A 19,222-nucleotide genomic window follows, 5' to 3' on the forward strand; every position below is an offset into this window, starting at 1 on the left:
GATGCTATTTTATTTGGGCAGATTAATAAAACAGGGAAAATGTGCAGTCCCAAATAATACTGCAATGTTTCAGATAAAACTGTTTGTCAGGGGGCCGGCCCGGTGGCGCAAGTGGTTAGGTGCGCGCGCTCCGCTGCGGCGGCCCGGGGTTCGCTGGTTCGGATCCCGGGCGCGCACCGACGCACTGCTTGGTAAGCCATGCTGTGGCGGCGTCCCATATAAAGTGAGGAAGATGGGCACCGATGTTAGCCCAGGGCCGTCTTCCTCAGCAAAAAAAGAGGAGGATTGGCGGATGTTAGCTCAGGGCTGATCTCCTCACAAATAAAAAAAAAAAAAAAAAAAAAAAAAAAAAAAAAAAACTGTTTGTCAGGTAGAATTTAAAAAAGATTTAAGCATTGGGTAGTTCACTGTACTAGAGCAGTACTTTCAAATTTTTAGCAGTAGCAGAACTCTTTTTTTAAAAAAATTTATCTGTAAAACCCATTAGGTAAGGCAAACAATAATTATGCAAATTTTATAATTCTGTTTAAAACTTTTTGTTTCAGAGGAAGATATGTCACTGTTTCTAGAAACTGTGAACCATTTCCATACAACCTCTGACCCCTCGGAGCACAGACTAAAATCTTGTGATTCAGTGTACACAGAATACAAGAAAGTTATTCTGGGGAATTCAATTAGACTTAAGTTGAGTGTAAATATGAAATCTTCATTTATATGATATGGCTTGTGGCCATAAGGTTAATTTAGTCATTCATTATTTATTAAAAAAAAATTTCACTGTTGGCTTATTATAACTCAGCCATATTTCTAGGAAATGGAAATAATAGTGGGAAGATCTAGTCAAAAGTGACAGAAGAAATAATTTTTTATCCCCAAATTGAAATATGATTATGCAAAAATTCAGAACAATTGCACAAAAGCAAAATTCAGACACTGTCACCTATAATTTCATCATCCAGAGACAACCACTATTAACATCTTGTCATATATACTTACAGACTTTCTTCACATATACATATACATATACATACACATACACATTTTCTTACCTTCTTTTGTTGTCTCTTCCTTCTTTTCTTCCTTGTTTTTCCTTAAGTGAGATTATATCATATATGCTGTTCTGTAACCTGCAGTTTTTACTCAATCATATGTCAGGGACATCTTACCACATGTAGACTTCAGATTTGCCTGATCCTAGTGCACTGCCAGATGGTAGCTTGAGCCAGAGTGAGGGGGTGAGGGTCTTTAGCCTCTTGGTAATCTCTATCAGGCCTCCCAAAGCCACCTTGTTAAAAATTTAGTTCCAGTAAAAACAGAGTGCTTGCTAGACAATGTTGCTTCAATATAAGTTCCCTAGTGGGCACCACCCTTCCAACTAGACTGTCCGTCTTAAACACCTTCCACAGAGCCAACACTGACAATCCCAAAGGATAAACTTGATGAACCTGTGTGGCATTGGGTGAACAATTAAAAACTTTTACTGTTTCTCACATCTCAGTTATTCTCTGGAGGCTTCTTTGTTGCCATTATTTCCACATATATTAATAACCAAAATAACCAAAAGTAATTTTTTTCCCCAGCTCCCTTATATGGGCCAACCCCCTTCCCTCCAGTCCATTCATTGCCAAAGCTCACAAGAAAATGGGATTAATTAGGCTTGTTCTTCCCTGGCCTCTTTGCCCCATCAACATCCTCCAGACCAGATTAAACATTCCAGACAATGATGTGGATACAAGAAGTTGCTTTCTTAAATCTTAAAGGAATATTACAATATAAAGGGAATACATACTGAAATACTAGGTTGTGTTTAAGAAAAAAATGGTGAAAGAAAGACAACAGTTTCCCCTTGGTCTTGGTAATCGCCCACATGCAACAAGGAGAATGAGAAACAGAAATATAAAATGCCATTTTTGGTACATCCCCCACAGGCTTAGACAACCACTGATTTACTTTCTGTTTCTATGGATTTGCCCCTTTTGGATAATTCATATAAATGCAGTCATACAATATATGGTCTTTTGTGACTGGCTTCTTTTACTTAGCATTTTTTCAAGGCTCATCTATGTTGTAGCATGTATCAATACTTCCTTTTTATTGCTGAATAATATTTCACTGTATGGATATACCATATTTTATTTATTCATCCATCACTTGATAGACATTTGGGTTGTTTCCACTTTTTTGCCTATTATGAATAATATTGCTGTGAACATTTGTGTACCAGTTTTTGTGAGGATATTTGTTTTCATTTCTTTTGGGTATACACCTAGGAGTGGAATTCTTGGTCCACATGATAACTCTTATGCTTAACCTTTCAAGGAACTACCCAATCCTCTTTTATTCCATCTTTTCTTACACAGGTCTCAGACCTGCGTCATGATCTGAAGGCTCTTCCCACCTACTCCTGCTTTCTTTTCTTTCTATCCTTCACAAGTGTTTCTCCCAATAAATCTCTTGCACATCTAATTTTATCCTGCATCTGCTTCTCATAAGACCCAAACTTATACATCCTGGATGAATGCTCTGTGCTCCCATGTCAGGCCAAACTTTTCATTTATGCTCTAGATCCTATCTCCTCTTCTTATTCAAAGACATTGCTCGAGCAATTCCCTTTCTCCTCCCCTCATCATGAATTGTTACCTATCTACTGAACCATTCCATTGGATCATACATGCTGTTATTTCTCACAATTAATTGTTTAATTAATTAAACAATTTTCCTCTTGGCCCTACTTCCCCTTCCAGCACTTTCCACATTTGTCTCTTCTCCTGTAATAAAAACTCTCCCTAATAGTTGTCTAGCCAGCCCTAGTGGTCTAATGGTTAAGATTCAGTGCTCTCACTGCTGCAGCTGGGGTTTGTTTCCTGGATTAGAGAACCACGCCACCCATCTGTTAGTTATCATACTGTGGCAGCTGCATGTTGCTGTGATGCTGAAAGCTATGACACTGGTATTTCTAATACCAGCCGGGTCACCCATGGTGGACAGGTTTCAGCAGAGCTCCCAGACTAGACAGACTAGGAAGAAGGACCTGGCCACTCACTTCCAAAAAATTTGGCCATGAAAACCCTATGAATTTGTCTGATTTAGTGCCGGAAGATGAAAGGATGGTGCAAAAAGACCAGGCAGGGTTCCATTCTGCTGTACACAGGGTCAATAGGAGTCAGAATCCACTCAACAACACTAACAACAAAAAATAGTTGCCTGTACTTACCATCCTCAATATCTCTGCATTCTCTGTTCAATCTGTTAGATCAGGATTTTGCCCCACTAGTCTATAACTGCTTTTATCAAGGTCATCATCAGTGACCTCCAGAGTGTTAAATACGATAGACAATTCTCAGTCCTTATCTTACTTGATCTAGCAATATTTGATGCAGTTGTTAGTACCTCCTCTTTAAGATACTTTATTTGCCTTCCAAATCACCAGATTCTATTGATTTTTCTCTTATCTACTGGTCCCTCTTTATCAATCTTATTTGCTGGTTCCTTCTAATGTCTCCAAACTCTGAATATTGGAGTGTCCCAGATCTATGTCCTTGGACATTTTCTCTTTTCTATCTACATCTACATTCATTCTCTTGGTGATTTCACCTTATCGCATGGTTTTAAATGTAATCTGTATGCTGATGACTGCCAAATTTATATCTCCAGCTCAGACATCTCTCCTAAACTTTAGTCTCATATATTTAACTGCATATCTGACTTCTCTTCTTGCATACCTAATAAGATTTTCATACTTAACATATCTAAACTGAACTCTTAAACCTGCCTCTTACCGGTTTTCTTCATCTCAGTTAAAGATAACTCCATCTTGGGCCGGCCCCATGGCTTAGCGGTTAAGTGCGTGCACTCCGCTACTGGTGGCCCGGGTTCAGATCCCAGGCACGCACCGACACACCACTTCTCCGGCCATGCTGAGGCGGTGTCCCACATACAGCAACTAGAAGGATGTGCAACTGTGACATACAACTATCTACTGAGGCTTTGGGAAGAAAAAGGGGGAAAAAAGGAGGAGGATTGGCAATAGATGTTAGCTCAGGGCAGGTCTTCCTCAGCAAAAAGAGGAGGACTGGCATGGATGTTAGCTCAGGGCTGATCTTCCTCACCAAAAAAAAAAGATAACTCCATCTTTACAGCAGCTCAGGCCAAAATCTTGGAGTCATTTCTGACTACTTTCTTCCTCTCATACCCTAGATCCAATCCATTAGCAAATCTGTTAACTCTATCTTCAGAATGTGTTCAGAATCCTGTAGCTTCTCACTACTTCCAAGGCTACCATCCTGGTCCAATCCAAACCATTTCTCGCCTGGCTGTTGCAATAGGCTCCTTTTTGGTCTCCTTATTTATACTTTTGGCCCCTGCAGTCTATTCCCAACACAACATCCAGAGTGATCTGATTAAAATGGAAGTCGGCATAACAACTATAAAAAGACCTCTTCGAGACCAGATAATAGATGATATTAAGGAATTATTGTTATTTTTTTGTGGTGTGATAATGGCATGATAGTTATGTTTTTTAGAAGTGCTTATTAGTTAGAAATGCATACAGTTAGAGGTGCATACGAAAGTATTTATGGGAAAAAAATTACATGATATCTGGGGCTTGCGAAAAATGTGGGGAGTAGAAAAAACAAGATTTGCAAAATGTTGATAGTTCTGAAGGTGAGTGATGGGCTTAGGAGAGTTTATTATCCTATTCTCAACACTAGAAGAGAGGAGGGAAATACCTTCAAAGTTCTCAAGGGAAATAAAGTACAACCAACAAATTTATGTGTAATCAAACTTGTTTAAGTAGAGAGGAAACAGAAAAACATCTTTGAACGTGCACTAATTAGAGACCGGTTCTCCTGAACCCTTCTTGAAGAGACCACTAAAGGATGAACTGAGAGATCAACAGAGAAACAATACAAAATGACTGATGAATATTGAATCTCTTTTATTGTAGGACTAAGAATTAAGTAAATGTGGAGATTATAGCTACAGAACAGAATGTAAATTTTTAAAAGAAACAATGTAAGTTATGAAAACGGTCCCAATACTACCCATTTTTTAAGCTCAAATGACATCTACTTTAAAGAGAACACCCTTTGTGGGGAGACAGAGCTAGCTTCAAATAGCAACTTTAATACTTAGTGGTTATGTTATTTTGGGCCAGTTAATTTCACTGAATTTCATTTCTTGTCGGTAAAATAGAAATAATAATACTTATCCTATAGAATGTGAAGCAAAATAACGCAAGTTCATTCATTCAGTAGATATTTATTGGCACCTACCACATACTAGGCCCTGTCCTAGGTGCTAGGTGTACAGTATGAGTAAAACAGATATGGAACTCACCTTCTATTTTAGGGAAGACAGACAAATAAATAAATGAAATATGTCGTATGTGAAATGGTAATAAGTGCTATGGAGAAAAACAAATCAGAGAACTCATGTAGGGAGTGCTAGGGGCTGGGAGACATTGCAATTTCAATTGCATCACACCTGAAGGAGGTGATGGTGCAAGCCATGAGGATATAGGAAGGTGGGGAAGGAGCCCGGGGAGGGTCACTGCCCTGATTCCTGTCTGCAGCTGTGGTTACTGTTGTATCTCTTGTAATGACCCACATTGGCTTCTCTAAAGCAGCAATTCTGACTTCTACAACTTCCGACCAAGGTCTTCTAGTGGGGTACCTCCCTGGTTGCACTCTATAACTGAGCCACAAACAGCCCTCCCTTGGGCTTTGTTTCTTACAAAGGCCATTGGTATATAAGTATTTTATTTGGCATTCTCTTATTTTTTAATTTTTTAATTAATTTATTTTTTTCCCCCAAAGCCCCAGTAGATAGTTGTATGTCATAGTTGCACATCCTTCTGGTTGCTGTATGTGGGACACGGCCTCAGCATGGCCAGAGAAGCGGTGTGTCGGTGCGTGCCCGGGATCCGAACCCAGGCCGCCAGCAGCGGAGCGCGCGCACTTAACCGCTAAGCCACGGGGCCGGCCCTTGGCATTCTCTTAATTACAGCCCTTCTCTCCATTCCCTTCCTGACTCTGACACAGGTGCTGGATGGCTGGGCTACAGGGAAATCTTGAACAACACCATCCTGTGCTGAACTCAGTTATCACTCATCATATCTCTTGATACTCAGTCATTTTCTAAACTTCTGCACCTCAAATTCTTCCCTTAAGGTGAGTTACTTCTATATCCAGACCTCTTCCCAGGAAGTTAAGTAGTAACTTGTTTCCTGATAGCTTATTAGCACAGAGGATTTGGTCATTAACCCTCATCTTGTTCTGCTGTTGTTCTTCTTCATTAATTCACTTATACAACGATATTTATTTAGCTCCACTACATGTCAAACTTTAATTCGTACTGGATATGCAGTAGGGAATGAAACATGTATGTTTCCTGCCTTCACTGTCTGCAAGGGTGTCTCTGGGTTCTTATGCAATAGACTCTTCTTACACTTACCCTACCAGACAAGAAATATGTACATTGCTTGGGTTGTGTCATCTTTGCAACCTCTGTAACTTGTAGAACATGGTATTTAGACTTGATGATTGTGTCTAATTGATGAGCTCTATGATCTGTAAGTTTCTTCAGCATCAACGCTTTGTGATTTTAGAATTTGTTTGATTTGTAGTAAGTGCACTCAATGCTATTTGACTTAAATTCATTGCATTGCAACTTAATGTAACTTGATAAAACTAGAGGCTCCTATATGGTCTATGCATTATACACTAACTGCATTCAAATAAACACAAGTTTAATAGCCAAGAGCAATTGTAGAGAAAATTTGAGGTTTTCTTTTAAGGGCATGAAACTTATAACATAAAGCAAAATGTTTTAAAATTCTCTTTTGCCACCCATCTCTTATTTCCTTGTGTGTGCTGCAGCAACTTGAAGTAAAGATCTCTTCTTTTTTATTCATCCCCCAAGTCAGGTACTACATCTGGGCCTCATGTATCTTTCATCTTCCCCCTCTCCCTCTCTTCTCTGCATCACCTGTTTATTATGAAAGTAATCTAAGCTCTTTGGCCTATTTCTTTTCTTTTCACTTCACCCATTACGTGGATTCTCTACAATAGTGGTTCTTAAACTTTAACATGTATCAGAATCATCTGGAAGTCTTGTTAAAACAGAAGTGGCTGGGCCTCACCTCTAGAATTTGATACAAGAGGTCTGAGTTGAGGCTCAAGAATTTCTAACAATTTCCCAGATAGTGCTGACACTGCTGGTCCAGGGACATTTTGAGAACCACTGCTCCACAACATAGGAGTGTCTGGGAGCTGTTCCAGGAAACAAGAAGACTTGGTTATACATTGTACAAAAATAATGTTACCTGACTCCTTAAGAATTTAATGAATCATCTTCCACCACCGTATTTAACCTTCTATAGGTAGGAATGTGTACTCGGTAGACTCTCCTATAAAATGAGAAGAATAAAGGAAATAATATTTATTGCTTGACTGCCTATTCAGGAGACAGTAGAGTGTGGTTGGCTCTGAAGCCAGGCCCTCTGGGGTTCAGTCCTGGCCCTGCAGGATTTCTGGAAGACTCTGGGAGGGTTATTCTTTTGTGCCTCAGTTTCCCACTTTTAAATGAAGATATCGAAAGTAACCACCTCATAGAGTTATTGTGAGGCTCAGATGATTTAATACACAAAAAGCCCATGAAGAATGACTGGTATGGTGTGCACACTCTGATGTTACTTATTATTATTATCAGGGATTTGTTGAGTGTTTTCTATATATTACCTCATTATAACTTAAAATCAGTCCTAAAAGGTAAGCAGCCCTATTATTCTCATTGTGGAGAGTAGGAATTAGAAGTTCACAAAGGTTGAATAACAGGAGTTCAGAAAGATTCCCCAGCTAGTAAAAATCTCTGGTCTTTGTATTTCACCGGCATTTTCCCAAAGGAGTCATTTTCTATCATAAGAAAAATGGGACAGGGAAGCTAATTTCAAAAGTATATTGGAATCTGATTATTGCTTGCTTGATCAAGATGGTTAGTGAACTTTATAATAGAATGTTATTATGTCTACTTTAAAATGTATTAAAGACAAATAATGAAGGCAAGGATAGGTAGAATAGTGGCTGTATAACACACTAGTGAGTACATAACATTTGCAGAGTGCCTGTCACATAATAGGTGTTTAATAAATGTTGAACAATATATTGGAATGAATGTGATTTGGAATTAAAATTACCTAAAATTAAAGATTCATAATATCCAGAGTTAATGAGATTATAGACAAACAAACATTGATATATTACTACGAGACTTTTGAAAGTCAGTTTGGCATTAGCCACCAAATTTTAAATATATATTTCCTTTGGCCCAGAGAGTCTAAGTGTCTATCCTAAGAAATACTTTTGTGCCCATGAAATGTATATACAATTACGTTCAAATTTAGCACTGTTTTTAATTGTGAAAATTATAAACCTAAATGTTCATAAATGAGGGAATTATTTAATAAATTATGAGTTACCTATTTTATTGGACACTGTATAAGAGTTAAAAAGAATGAGGGAAAGCAAGACGTATTGAAATGAAAGATCTCCAGGATGCATCAAGTGAAAAAATAGTAACAGAAAAAAGTATAGAATTATCCATTTTGTTTACAGAGCCCAAAACTAAATCTATAGGAAATATGAGGGAAAATGCTTAGAAAAAAGTCTGAAAACATATATATATATATATCCCATATATTATATACCAGACAGTTATCAATGGTTTCATCCGGGAGGTGAAAAGGGCTAGGAAAAGATTCGGATGAAGAGGAACTTCTACTTCGTACACTTTATATTGTATATTATTTGGATTTTCCACAAGTAGTACGTATTAATGTTTACCTGTGACATCAAAAAAGAAGAAAGTAGCTTGCTCAACAAATATTTAAAAGCCCTTTAATAAGGATAATAGCTGCTAAAATGTACAAGATAAGCTTTCACAAGCCTTAAAACATGTCTATTCCAATAATTAGCAGTTATTTTTAAAAATTTCCAAAGTTATCATTCTTACTGAAAACTTTATTGCTTGTAATGCTGTTGATTCCCAGAACATTTCCTGTGAGTAGTATAAGAGCTGAATTGGGATCTGAGTGGATAGCACACAATACAAAAATTCTTGTATCGTTAGTGCACCTAGCCAAAAGAGTTTGCCTTAGGACTATTACATTATTTCATGCTTGATCTATAACAGATGAAGCTGACAGAAAAAAAAAAAAAAAAACCAAATAAACAAAAGCACCATTTCACAAAAGGAGAAAGCAAAGAAACATTTTTTTCTCTTCAAACGAATGGTTATATCAATGTTCAGTGGGAGACAGTATTAGGTGTGGATGAGAGAAGAGAAAGTTATTCTCAAGGCTTCTCTCAGTTTCAGTTTGAGGAATGTAGGGTGGTGTATTAGATTCCTAGACTGCCGTAACAAAATTTCACAAACTCGGTGGCTTAAAACAACAGAAATTTATTCTTTCACAGTTTTAGAGTCTAGGAGTCTGAAATCAAGGTGTTGGCAGTGCCATACTCCCTCCGAAGCCTCTAGGGGAGATTCCTTCCTTGCCTTTTCCCAGGTTCTGGTAGTCCCAGGTGTTCCTTGGCTCTAGATCCATGACTCCAATTTCTGCCTCTGTGTCACATGGCTGTTTTCTCCCTGTGTGTCTCTATCTTCTCCTCTTCTCATAAACACACCAGTGATATTGGATTAGGGCCCACCCTAATGCCCTTATCTTAACCTGATTACATCTGCAAAGACCCTATTTCCAAATAAGGTCACCCTATTTCCAAATAAGGTCCACAGGTACTAGTGGTTAGGACTGCAACATATCTTTTGGGGGGGACACAATTTAACTGTAATAAGTAGGTCAAAGTCTGATCAGTTATTAATAACAGTTATTTAAAATGTATGACTTTTGGGCCAGCCCCGTGGCTTAACGGTTAAGTGTGCATGCTCCGCTGCTGACGGCCCGGGTTCGGATCCTGGGCGTGCACTGACGCACCGCTTGTCCCGCCATGCTGAGGCTGCGTCCCACATACAGCAACTAGAAGGATGTGCAGCTATGCCATACAACTATCTACTGGGGCTTTGGGGGAAAAAAATAAAATAAATAAAATTAAAAAAAATTTTTAAATGTATGACTTTTGCAGAAGACTTTGATTCCGTGGGCCTTAAAGCACTTCATAGTCACTCAATTATAATAATCTCAACAATATTCCAGAATGACATAGGTGTCTTTTTTTAAGAAAGCAAATTTCAGGTAAACAAATTCAGGCATAGGTTACTGTGATGGATCTTAAATCTAGAAGAGAACTGAGAGGACAGAAACATGGATAAAGTAAGACCACCCTAAAGAAGATGCTCCCTCAGCACCAGCTGCCTCTGCTGGGAGGAAAACACTGGCTTTCCTTTTGACCAGCTCTAATGATGTAGAGATAAAGAGGTGCAGCCTCAAAACCTTAAAAAGAGAAGCCGTCAAGGGAAAGACAGAGGGGGGAAAAAGGTCTAGTTAAGGACAAATTATAAACATTTGGGGCATGTAGCCAGGTAGAAGTTAACATTGAGAACTGTTTCATGCAGCATTTTCTGGTCCAGTTACCTACTTCACAGGTAAACTGAAATACGCAGTATTTAAACACACCGTTATGATGCTCTAATATCAAATCAGTAGTGTAGCTTGAGTGGAGTGACCACAGCAATTACTGTAGCTATAGCCCAGAAGATTTACAAAATTATTAAGTTACAGAGAAAGTAGAGTGAAGCAAGTGAGAAAAGAAAACCAAACAGTGGTGAGGGGATTGATGGTTGGGAGGAGGAGGTGAGGGTGAGGAAAATTTCCCTGTAGGAAATATCCACAATACTCAGATAGCTTGTTTTCTGCCAGCCTTTGGGTTCCGTGTAGGGTCTTAGATTGTGACTAATACTTATGCTTTGGCTTGAAGATAGACTTCCAAAATTTGTGGGTAAATTGGATTTTTAAAAGATATACATTTTCCCTGTTGTAATTTGAGAGTATTTTTTCTTTTCATTTTCTTTTCTTCTCATCAGTGTGCTATAATATCTGTCTTACTCCAGGTTATTTCGTTGCAAGTACTCTGACACTACTAGATTTAGCTTAAGCAAAAAGGAGAAATACGTTATAAGGAAGTATTTTTGAGATACCAATACAGGAAGTTTCTTTGGGCCTTATAAGGAAGAGGAAACTGAAAAGCTGTGAGGACTCATTCCTGGCATGTTCTCTCTCTTTTTCTCTATCTTCTCTTCCGTCCATGTCATTCTTTTCTCCCACAGCAAATCAGCTTTCTGTGCAACTCCATGTACGTGAATAAAAATGGCACCTTCACAATGGCAGCTTTAACTTTAGAGCATGGGTAACTTCATTTTAAGTGAACGAAAAAGTCTGAGCAATCAGACTTTGATTCCTGGTTCCAACTTCCCCAGGAGGGAGACACTGATTGGCTCAGCTTGAGTCAGGTGACAACTCATGGTGCAATCAAGGGGCATGGGGGCAGGGTCATGAACAATAACATAGGGGCTAGAGGCTGGCCACTCTGGGTGAGGAGGAAAGTTCTCAGAGAAAGAGGGAAGAGCCTTGAATCTAAATAAGCACTCAGGAATTAATGCTCTGTAAACTAACAATTAGGCCAGGAAAATTTCTATTTTTAAGAGTGAATCTTGGTATGAATCCTTTTACAAAGAAAAATATTTTTAATGAATTGGTAGTTATACCTCTGTTTTAAGTTAAATTTTTTGTAGAGTATAATTATAATTGACATTTTGCATATTTTGCCAAACAATTATCCTCACCTGAAGGAGGGTATTAAAATTCCTGGCTTACAGAGGGGGAAGTTAGTTTGGTTTTCATGCACTAAAATTAAACTTCTGTGGTTATCTCAGGGGAAGCAGGGACCAGTTTGCCAGGAACACCTTTTGCTTTGGGATTATAAGGAAGAGTGAGAGGATTGAGGTAGAGACAGAGATATGCTGAAGTGCAGAGGAGGTTCTGGAAAATTTTTTGCTATATCCAACCAAACTTTGAAATGAATAGTCCTAAAATATCTGGATGATTTAAAGTAAAGAACATTGATTGCTCATCTGTCTATCTGATTCACACTCCTGCCTTTGCCTTTTGGCTTATATTACTAGACCTGGGATAAATCAGCCTCTCTCCATAGCTACTTCCTTTCTACCTTCAGAAAAGTACATCTTCCCTATCTTGGAAAGAAACTAACTTCCAGATCTATCCCCAATCCCTTAGCTTGAGCCTGTTTCCCCTTCAAGGACTTTCCTATATCTTTTTTTGCTCCCACATTTATGCTCTTCTTAAGAATGTTTTCATTATTTCATCATTTAATGGCATAGTGTTGTTTTTTTTAATCCAAATGCAGGTCTTTGCATTTATATCTATTACAACTCAGCCCTTATCATTCCAGCCCACACGGTTCTGTGTAATGCAATAAATTGTGACAAATGCTTCAGGAGCACTAAGAAAATCCAACATACTTCTTATACCTCCCAGCTTGGTGATGTCTGTAAATTATCCGTACCATAACCATAATAGGCATTTAATAACTGTGCTAAGGGTTTAAAAATACTTTTTCATCTAATCTTCAAAACAACTCTCCAAGGAAGATATTATTATTCCCACTATACTGATGAGGAAATGGAAGCTTAGAAATCTAAATGACTTCCTTGGTGAAAGCTGTGATTCAAACCTGGGTTAGCCAGACTCTCAAGTTTAAGTTCTTAAATCCTTACCCATGGATTTTCAAACTTGGCTTGGCATGTAAACTACCTAACAATTTTAAAAAGAGGTAGAAGCCAAGGCCTCATCTCATTTGTACTGTCACGATCTTGTTGCAGGCATGGGTTTGGGAGTGGCAGTCAAGAACCACTGCTGCCATGTTCTACTACAGTGGAAGGACAGAATCTTGCTACATGCCACTACACACCACCCCATAGTTGACAATTAGCTGCTGATTTTTACTTTTAGATATGGCCATACAATCAGTTTTGAATCTAAATGTGTTACCATCCAACCCACATTTCTTGTTTCTCCATATTGTGTGAAAGAATGTTGTGAAAGACTTTTGGTCAGATTTCTTGGAATGCTCTTTTATCATGATCAAAGAATAGGGGAAACTTTCTGAAATGTTTGCCCTAGGAGCAAATTTCTAGATATGTCACTACCAGGGATCATCTAAAGAGCTAAAAAATTCTCTACAGAGTGAAATGAGCTAACCATTTCAGGGTAGTATTAGCTTAAAATCATAATGCCTTAGTGGGGAGAGAGGCTTTCGCTATCTGAAAGACACTAAGCAAGTCACTTCATCTCTCTGCGTGGGTAGGTTGATTTCTCAATTCTATAAGCCTATGAATAATATAGTTCCCTTGTCTACCCTGTCTTCCATATCCATATTTTAAATCACTAATTTTAAAAAGAATCCCTTTCCCCCCAAGAAACTCAATATTCACTAGCTCCAAATGGCTTTTCCCTGCAAACAGGCAGTGGACAGTAACAGATACCACGCCTGGTTGAATAAACACGTCATTGCGAAATACAGAAACATCACTTACTACAATGAATGTATCTGCACTGTTTCAGAGTTCTAAAACAGGCATTTTTTTTTTCTCACAAGAGAGAATGTTCTCATTTCCACAGTTCAGATGCTTTTCATTGTAACCCTGACACTAAGGCCACCTTCAGCACTTTATCTTCATTGTGTGGGTCTGTGTTCTGGTTTCAACTCTAGTCACAGTTTTTGTCTGCAGGAAAAGGGAACTCTCATGGTGGTTGCTGCTTGTAATTTCAGCCTTAATATTCTAAGCAGATTTTAGATTTGCCATTGAGTCACAATTCCTATTTCTAATTTCTGTTTAGAAATTAAAAAAAAAAGGACTCTCCAGCATATTTTGCTTCTAAGACAGTAGCCATAGGAATACAATTCCCCTGTAAATCTTTCCCTCTTATGAGAAAACAGGGCTCTAGTTATTTACTTTAAAGAAGTCAGTGTAAATTCAAGTCATTTCCTATCCTGCTCTCATTTGCTCAAAGAACTTTTGCAACGGGTCTTATGTAAGAAGAAATGTAGGAGGTGCTTTGGTGAGGTTTATTTAAAGAAACCATTAATTACTAGAGGTGAATGGCAGCATCATTTGTGTATGGAGAAAACAGGGGCTATAAATGCATCAATTCTTTCAAATTGACAGAAAGAGGTCCTGCTCACAGGCTACTTCTTTGGCCTCACCTCTTACCACTCCCCCTTCCTTCACTGTCCTCCAGCCACAGTGACCTCTTTCCTGGTCCTTGAATTTGCCAAGCACATTCCCTTCTCAGGGTCTTTGCCTTTGCTAGTCCCTCTGCCTGAAACTCTTTTCCCAGACAGTCACAGGACTGGCTCATTCTCATCCTTCAGATCTCTGCTCAAATGTCAGTTACTCTGGGAGGTCTTTCACGGCCACCCTAACTAAAATAGCACACTGCCTCCTCACTTTCTACTCCTTTACTTGGTATTATTTTTCTTAGTGGCAATTATACACCAGCATATTATACATTTAAGGCATTTTTGTCGCTTTATCAAAATACAAGCTCCAGCAGAACACGGAGAATGCGGGCTGTGTTCACATAGCATCCGTGGGGGCCTACAGCCTGGCACCTAGTAAATGCTCTGTAAATATTTGTTGAATGAATGAATGAGGCTCTTTGGGATGGTGGAAGTTATTTCTCCTCATTCACCGGGCCCTGTTGCCCATCCGCAGGCAGCTGGGCGCCTCATCCCTCTCACCCCTTTCCAGCAGAGGTGACGGATTAGAGTCAGGCGCTCGAGATTGCACTGGCACGAAACGGCGCGTGTGAACGCGTTGCCTCAACTCTTGGCGCCACTTCCCCTCGTCCCAGCAGCCTGGACTGGGGAAGGAACGGTTTGCTGCACCCGGAACGTGGAAGCGAAAGCAGAAAGGAGATGACAGTAGGCGGGAGAGGAAAGTCTCTGCGCGGTGCCGGGCCGCGCGCAGGGGGCGCCTTCCTGGCCGGGCTGACTCATTCCCAGCCGCCTCCACGGCAGGCAGCGGCCACATACACGCCCGTCAGCGCGCGCACCGAGCTGCTGCCAGGACCCAGGGCCCAGAGAGCCCGCGCCAGCTCATCTTCCCGGTCCCCTCACGCCCAGCCGCCGCCCGGGAAATCTCCGCGCGCGCCCGCAGGCTTCCCGAGAGGTCACGGTCTTGCGCGGCCCGCCCCCGTCGGCCCCGCGGCGCGCGCCGGGAGAAGCACCGCCCAGGTGGAGTGGCGCACGCGCAGTCCGAGGACGCGCGCCAGACTCCCGCCCCGCCCCGGTCCGGGTCGGTGACGGCCTCAGTCAGCCGAGAACCGGCCGCCCGACTGGAGGCCATCTGGGAGGCTGAGTGGGACACAAACGTCTGAGCCCGTGTCGCCTGGGGCGCTGAGAAGAGAGTGTGGCCCGGGAGAGGGTGGAGACGACGACTGTGACGGGCTTCCCGGCTGCCTGTAGTGGGAGTGGTGTGGGCTGCAGGAAGGAGAGAGGAAGAGGAGCAGAAGGGGGCAGCAGCGGCCGCCGCTAACGGCCTCCCTGGGCGCTGACAGGCTGGGCCGGCGCCCGGCTCGCTCGGGAGTTCGCGCCGCCGCCGCTTCGGCCGCTCGGCTCCTGGGCCCGAACTTGCGGCGCGCGTCGAGGCGGAGAGCTGCCTCCGCACAGCGAGAGAGGCCGGGTCCTCGCCGCCGAGGGATGTGAGTGGGAGCCGAACCCGCGCGGGAGGGCCCGGAGGTCCCAGGCTGGCGACGCTCGGAACCGTGCCCGCTCCGGGGGCTTCGCAGATCTTGGCCGACCGGAGGCGCTGAGTAGGAGCAGCCCCTGCGGGCTTGGGGGCGCGTCCTCGTCGTCCGATCCGGGCAGCGGGTGAGTGTTGTTGCCTGGCTTCTGGGTGGGGGGCAGCAGTTGTTTCTCCTCCTCTTCCTCACCTCCTGATCCCCGCTTTCCCACTACTAGTGGTAGTCAACTTCTCAGCAAGAAAATCTTCCTCTTTAAGAGGAAACCTACAACGGAGTGTCTTGCTGTTGATATTTGCGTCTGTGTGTGCCTGATATTCCCCCACCCCCTTTACTTCTCCCTCTTTAAAATATTATAGACATCTAAACAGCCTAGAAACGAGCATCTGTTTTCCCAGGATTTCTACGGTGGTAACTGCTGCTTCTTTTTCTAGGTTTCAGAAGCAGGCAAGGGACCAAGATGTGAACTGTTTCTCTTCAGAAAAAGAGGCCCTTCCTCCCCTTCCCGCGGCGGTGGGTATGCGTTCCTGGCTGCTGTCCTTTAGCGCTGCAATAAAGGAGAGGGTGTCTCTAGCTGTGAGTGCGTGCGTAGGAAGGTTGGAAGCGTGTGTCGACAGGCAGGGCTCATTGTTGCCTGCTCCTTTGAAAATGGCAGTGCGGAACTTTTAATGTTGGTCTGGGAGGGTAATTTGGGGGTGTTTATTTGTTGTGGCTCTTAGACCCTTTAAGAAACATTCATAGTTTCTTTCTCTGCTGATTGTTCAAATAACATGGCTTTGCAGAGGAAACGTCGTCGGTTACCTTTTCTCCTCAAGCAGCCAGAGAGTCTTAATTTTCCAAAGAGGAACATTTTCAAGTAATAAGAGATACCTATATTGACAGGCCGCCTTTCTTGCTGGGGTTTCTGCTACCCCATTGAATGCTTCCTGGGTGGTGTTATCTGCCTAAGTTTGCTGTGTCAGTTGAATTTACCCAGTTTGCTTTCCGGTGGTTATTAATCTGTCAAGAGAAACTCCTTTTCTCTGAATGAAAGGATAGAAGGGGCTGAGTATGTCATAGAGGGGAGGGGAAATGTGGAAAAGGAAACCAGAAGTGGGAATAAAAGAGATGACGATTGCTTTTGGTTTCATAATAGGTTTGTAGGAGTGAGTTGTTGGGCTACTGCACATTCTGATATAACACCCAGCAGATTCGAAGATGAATAACCAACCTTTGGCCTCCCTTTCCCCACCCACTTCACCTTTTACCACTTCAAGTGTGAGAATCACTTGCTTGTATGGGCACATATCTGTTAGTGTGTAACTGTAACCTGGATGTGTCCAACACTTGCCTTAATAGTACAGTATTTACCTGTCCAGGAAAGCTGCAGTACTTGCTGAGTAGATAAGCACATAATGCTTGTTTTTGCTTTAACTGAGTGTCCTGTGTTTGGGGTTTATAGCATGTTTTAGGGACTGGTTAAGGAAAAGCTTGTTTCATTTTCTGTTTTTTCCTAGTGCTTTGAGACAAGTGTCTTAGGTATAGGAAGGGAATATGATATGTTTTCTCTGCTTCACCTGGCTATTGCTGAAAGATGAGATGCTTTGAGGCAGAATAGGAGAGAGCATTGGCTTTAGAGTCAGATCTGGGTTTGAATCCGAGTGTTCCTATCACTTAATAGTTGTATTATTTAAAGTCCCTTTGAGCCTCACTTTTCTTATAAGATTGTTGTGAGGATTGAATAAGATTATGCATGCAAAGCAGTACATTGCTTGACTACTGTATAACTCTTGGCTGCTATCATGGCTGGGCAGGCAAAGGAGATTCAAAGAAGGGCACAATGACTCTGCATAAAGTGATCTGCCAGTGACCAGTGTTTCTTCCTCTTTAGTAAAAGGGGAAAAAGGACTTTTAGGTCTTGAACTGGTTAAGGGGTCTTGTAGCCTTTTTATGGAAAGATTTGACTCGTATCATTTCTCCTTAACACTCCCTTTCCCCTTGTGCTGCCCCTACCAACTATTGTGCTGCCCTCTTGTGGTTCACTGTGCTAAGAACTTTCTTTTGCTCCTCCTCCATTACATTTTTCCCCCCTCTTTTTAGGACCTTTCCCTTTGCTCCCAGTTTCCCAAACTGTGTGCTGAGGTGCCCTAGAGCACCAGTGAACTCAGGATTGAACTATTAGTTTGAGATAGTTGACAGTTTCAACATTAGATTGACACATTCCTTTCTACAATGTCGTGTCTTTGCAAAGCTATTATTTTTAGAGGTTGCTCTGATAAAAAGTGACTACTGCATGAAAATCAGTGTGATACAGGAAATGAGAACGTGATGTTGTCCAATTTGGTTCCAAGGTTTGAGAAGTTGTACAATGCGCAACAGGCACTAAGTTGTAAGGACTTTAACACTTAGTGGTTTGAGGGGCCGGCCCTGTGGCTTAGCGGTTAAGTGCGCACGCTCTGCTACTGGCGGCCCGGCCGGATCCCTGGCGGGCGCGCACTGATGCAGCGCTTCTCCGGCCATGCTGAGGCCGCATCCCATATACAGCAACTAGAAGGATGTGCAACTAATCACATACAACTATCTACTGGCGCTTTGGGGAAAAAAAAAAAAAAGGAGGAGGATTGGCAATAGATGTTAGCTCAGAGCTGGTCTTCCTCAGCAAAAAGAGGCGGATTGGCATGGATGTTAGCTCAGGGCTGATCTTCCTCACAAATAAATAAATAAATAAATAAATAAACACTTACTGGTTTGAGCCCACCTACTTAGTATTTCTTTTGGCGTAGGGATGCAGTGAAAAAATTACTAACACTAAGGACTCTCTAAATGGAGAAGGTTCGGGAACCTCTGCCTTAGCTTTTGGTTGCTTTTTCTGATAAAATTTTTTTTTAATGGAAAAACTGCATTTTTAAATGTTGGTCACTAATTGATCTTCCTCCCCACCAAAATTATTGATATAATTATTGGTAAAATTATTGATACAGAGCTAGTACCAGCTGATCATAGCTTAATATATTTCCTCTCCTATTTAATATCTTTGTAGCTTCTGCCCAGTTTTTTCATTTTAAAACTAATCCTATTGCTTACTTGTCATTCTGGTCACTTCCTGGTTTTTCCAGTACTGGTCTTCTACTAGTATTTTTGACCATCACCTTAAATTCAACATGCTCCAAATGAAAATCATTATTTTTATACCCTTTGTAATTTCCTTCTCTCCTGGTCATACAGGCTTTAAATTAGGCATCATCTTTAAACTACCTCTTTCATTTACCTCTTATATTAATCCATTCAACATGTCGTATCCATATTTCTTTTGTCTCTCATGTCTCTGCTTCCCCCACTTTATCACCTGAATCCCAGGACTCATTTCCTCAGCCTAGAATATTGAAAGTCATATCAACCTCTCACAGTCCAGCATCTCTTCTGTCTGGCCGCACGCCCAGTTGGGTGAGCAGTGCGGGATAGGTTGCA

General features: G+C 41.3%; 1 protein-coding gene across 2 annotated transcripts in view; it reads left to right on the top strand.

Moving 5' to 3' along the window:
• Positions 1 to 15,823: 15,823 nt before the first annotated feature.
• The window catches only part of JAK2 (Janus kinase 2), a 156,327-nt gene continuing 152,928 nt past the window's right edge, over positions 15,824 to 19,222 (top strand). Inside the window, exons 1-2 of one of the 2 annotated variants that reach the window (XM_058565750.1) lie at positions 15,824 to 15,905; positions 16,210 to 16,288. The gene's annotated coding sequence lies outside the window, so the exon portion shown is untranslated. The remainder of the gene's footprint in view (positions 15,906 to 16,209; positions 16,289 to 19,222) is intronic. The other variant, XM_058565751.1, reaches the window with a different exon arrangement.

Source organism: Diceros bicornis, chromosome 22 (genome assembly GCF_020826845.1).
Source record: "Diceros bicornis minor isolate mBicDic1 chromosome 22, mDicBic1.mat.cur, whole genome shotgun sequence".
In the NCBI taxonomy this organism is placed as follows: Eukaryota; Metazoa; Chordata; class Mammalia; order Perissodactyla; family Rhinocerotidae; genus Diceros; species Diceros bicornis.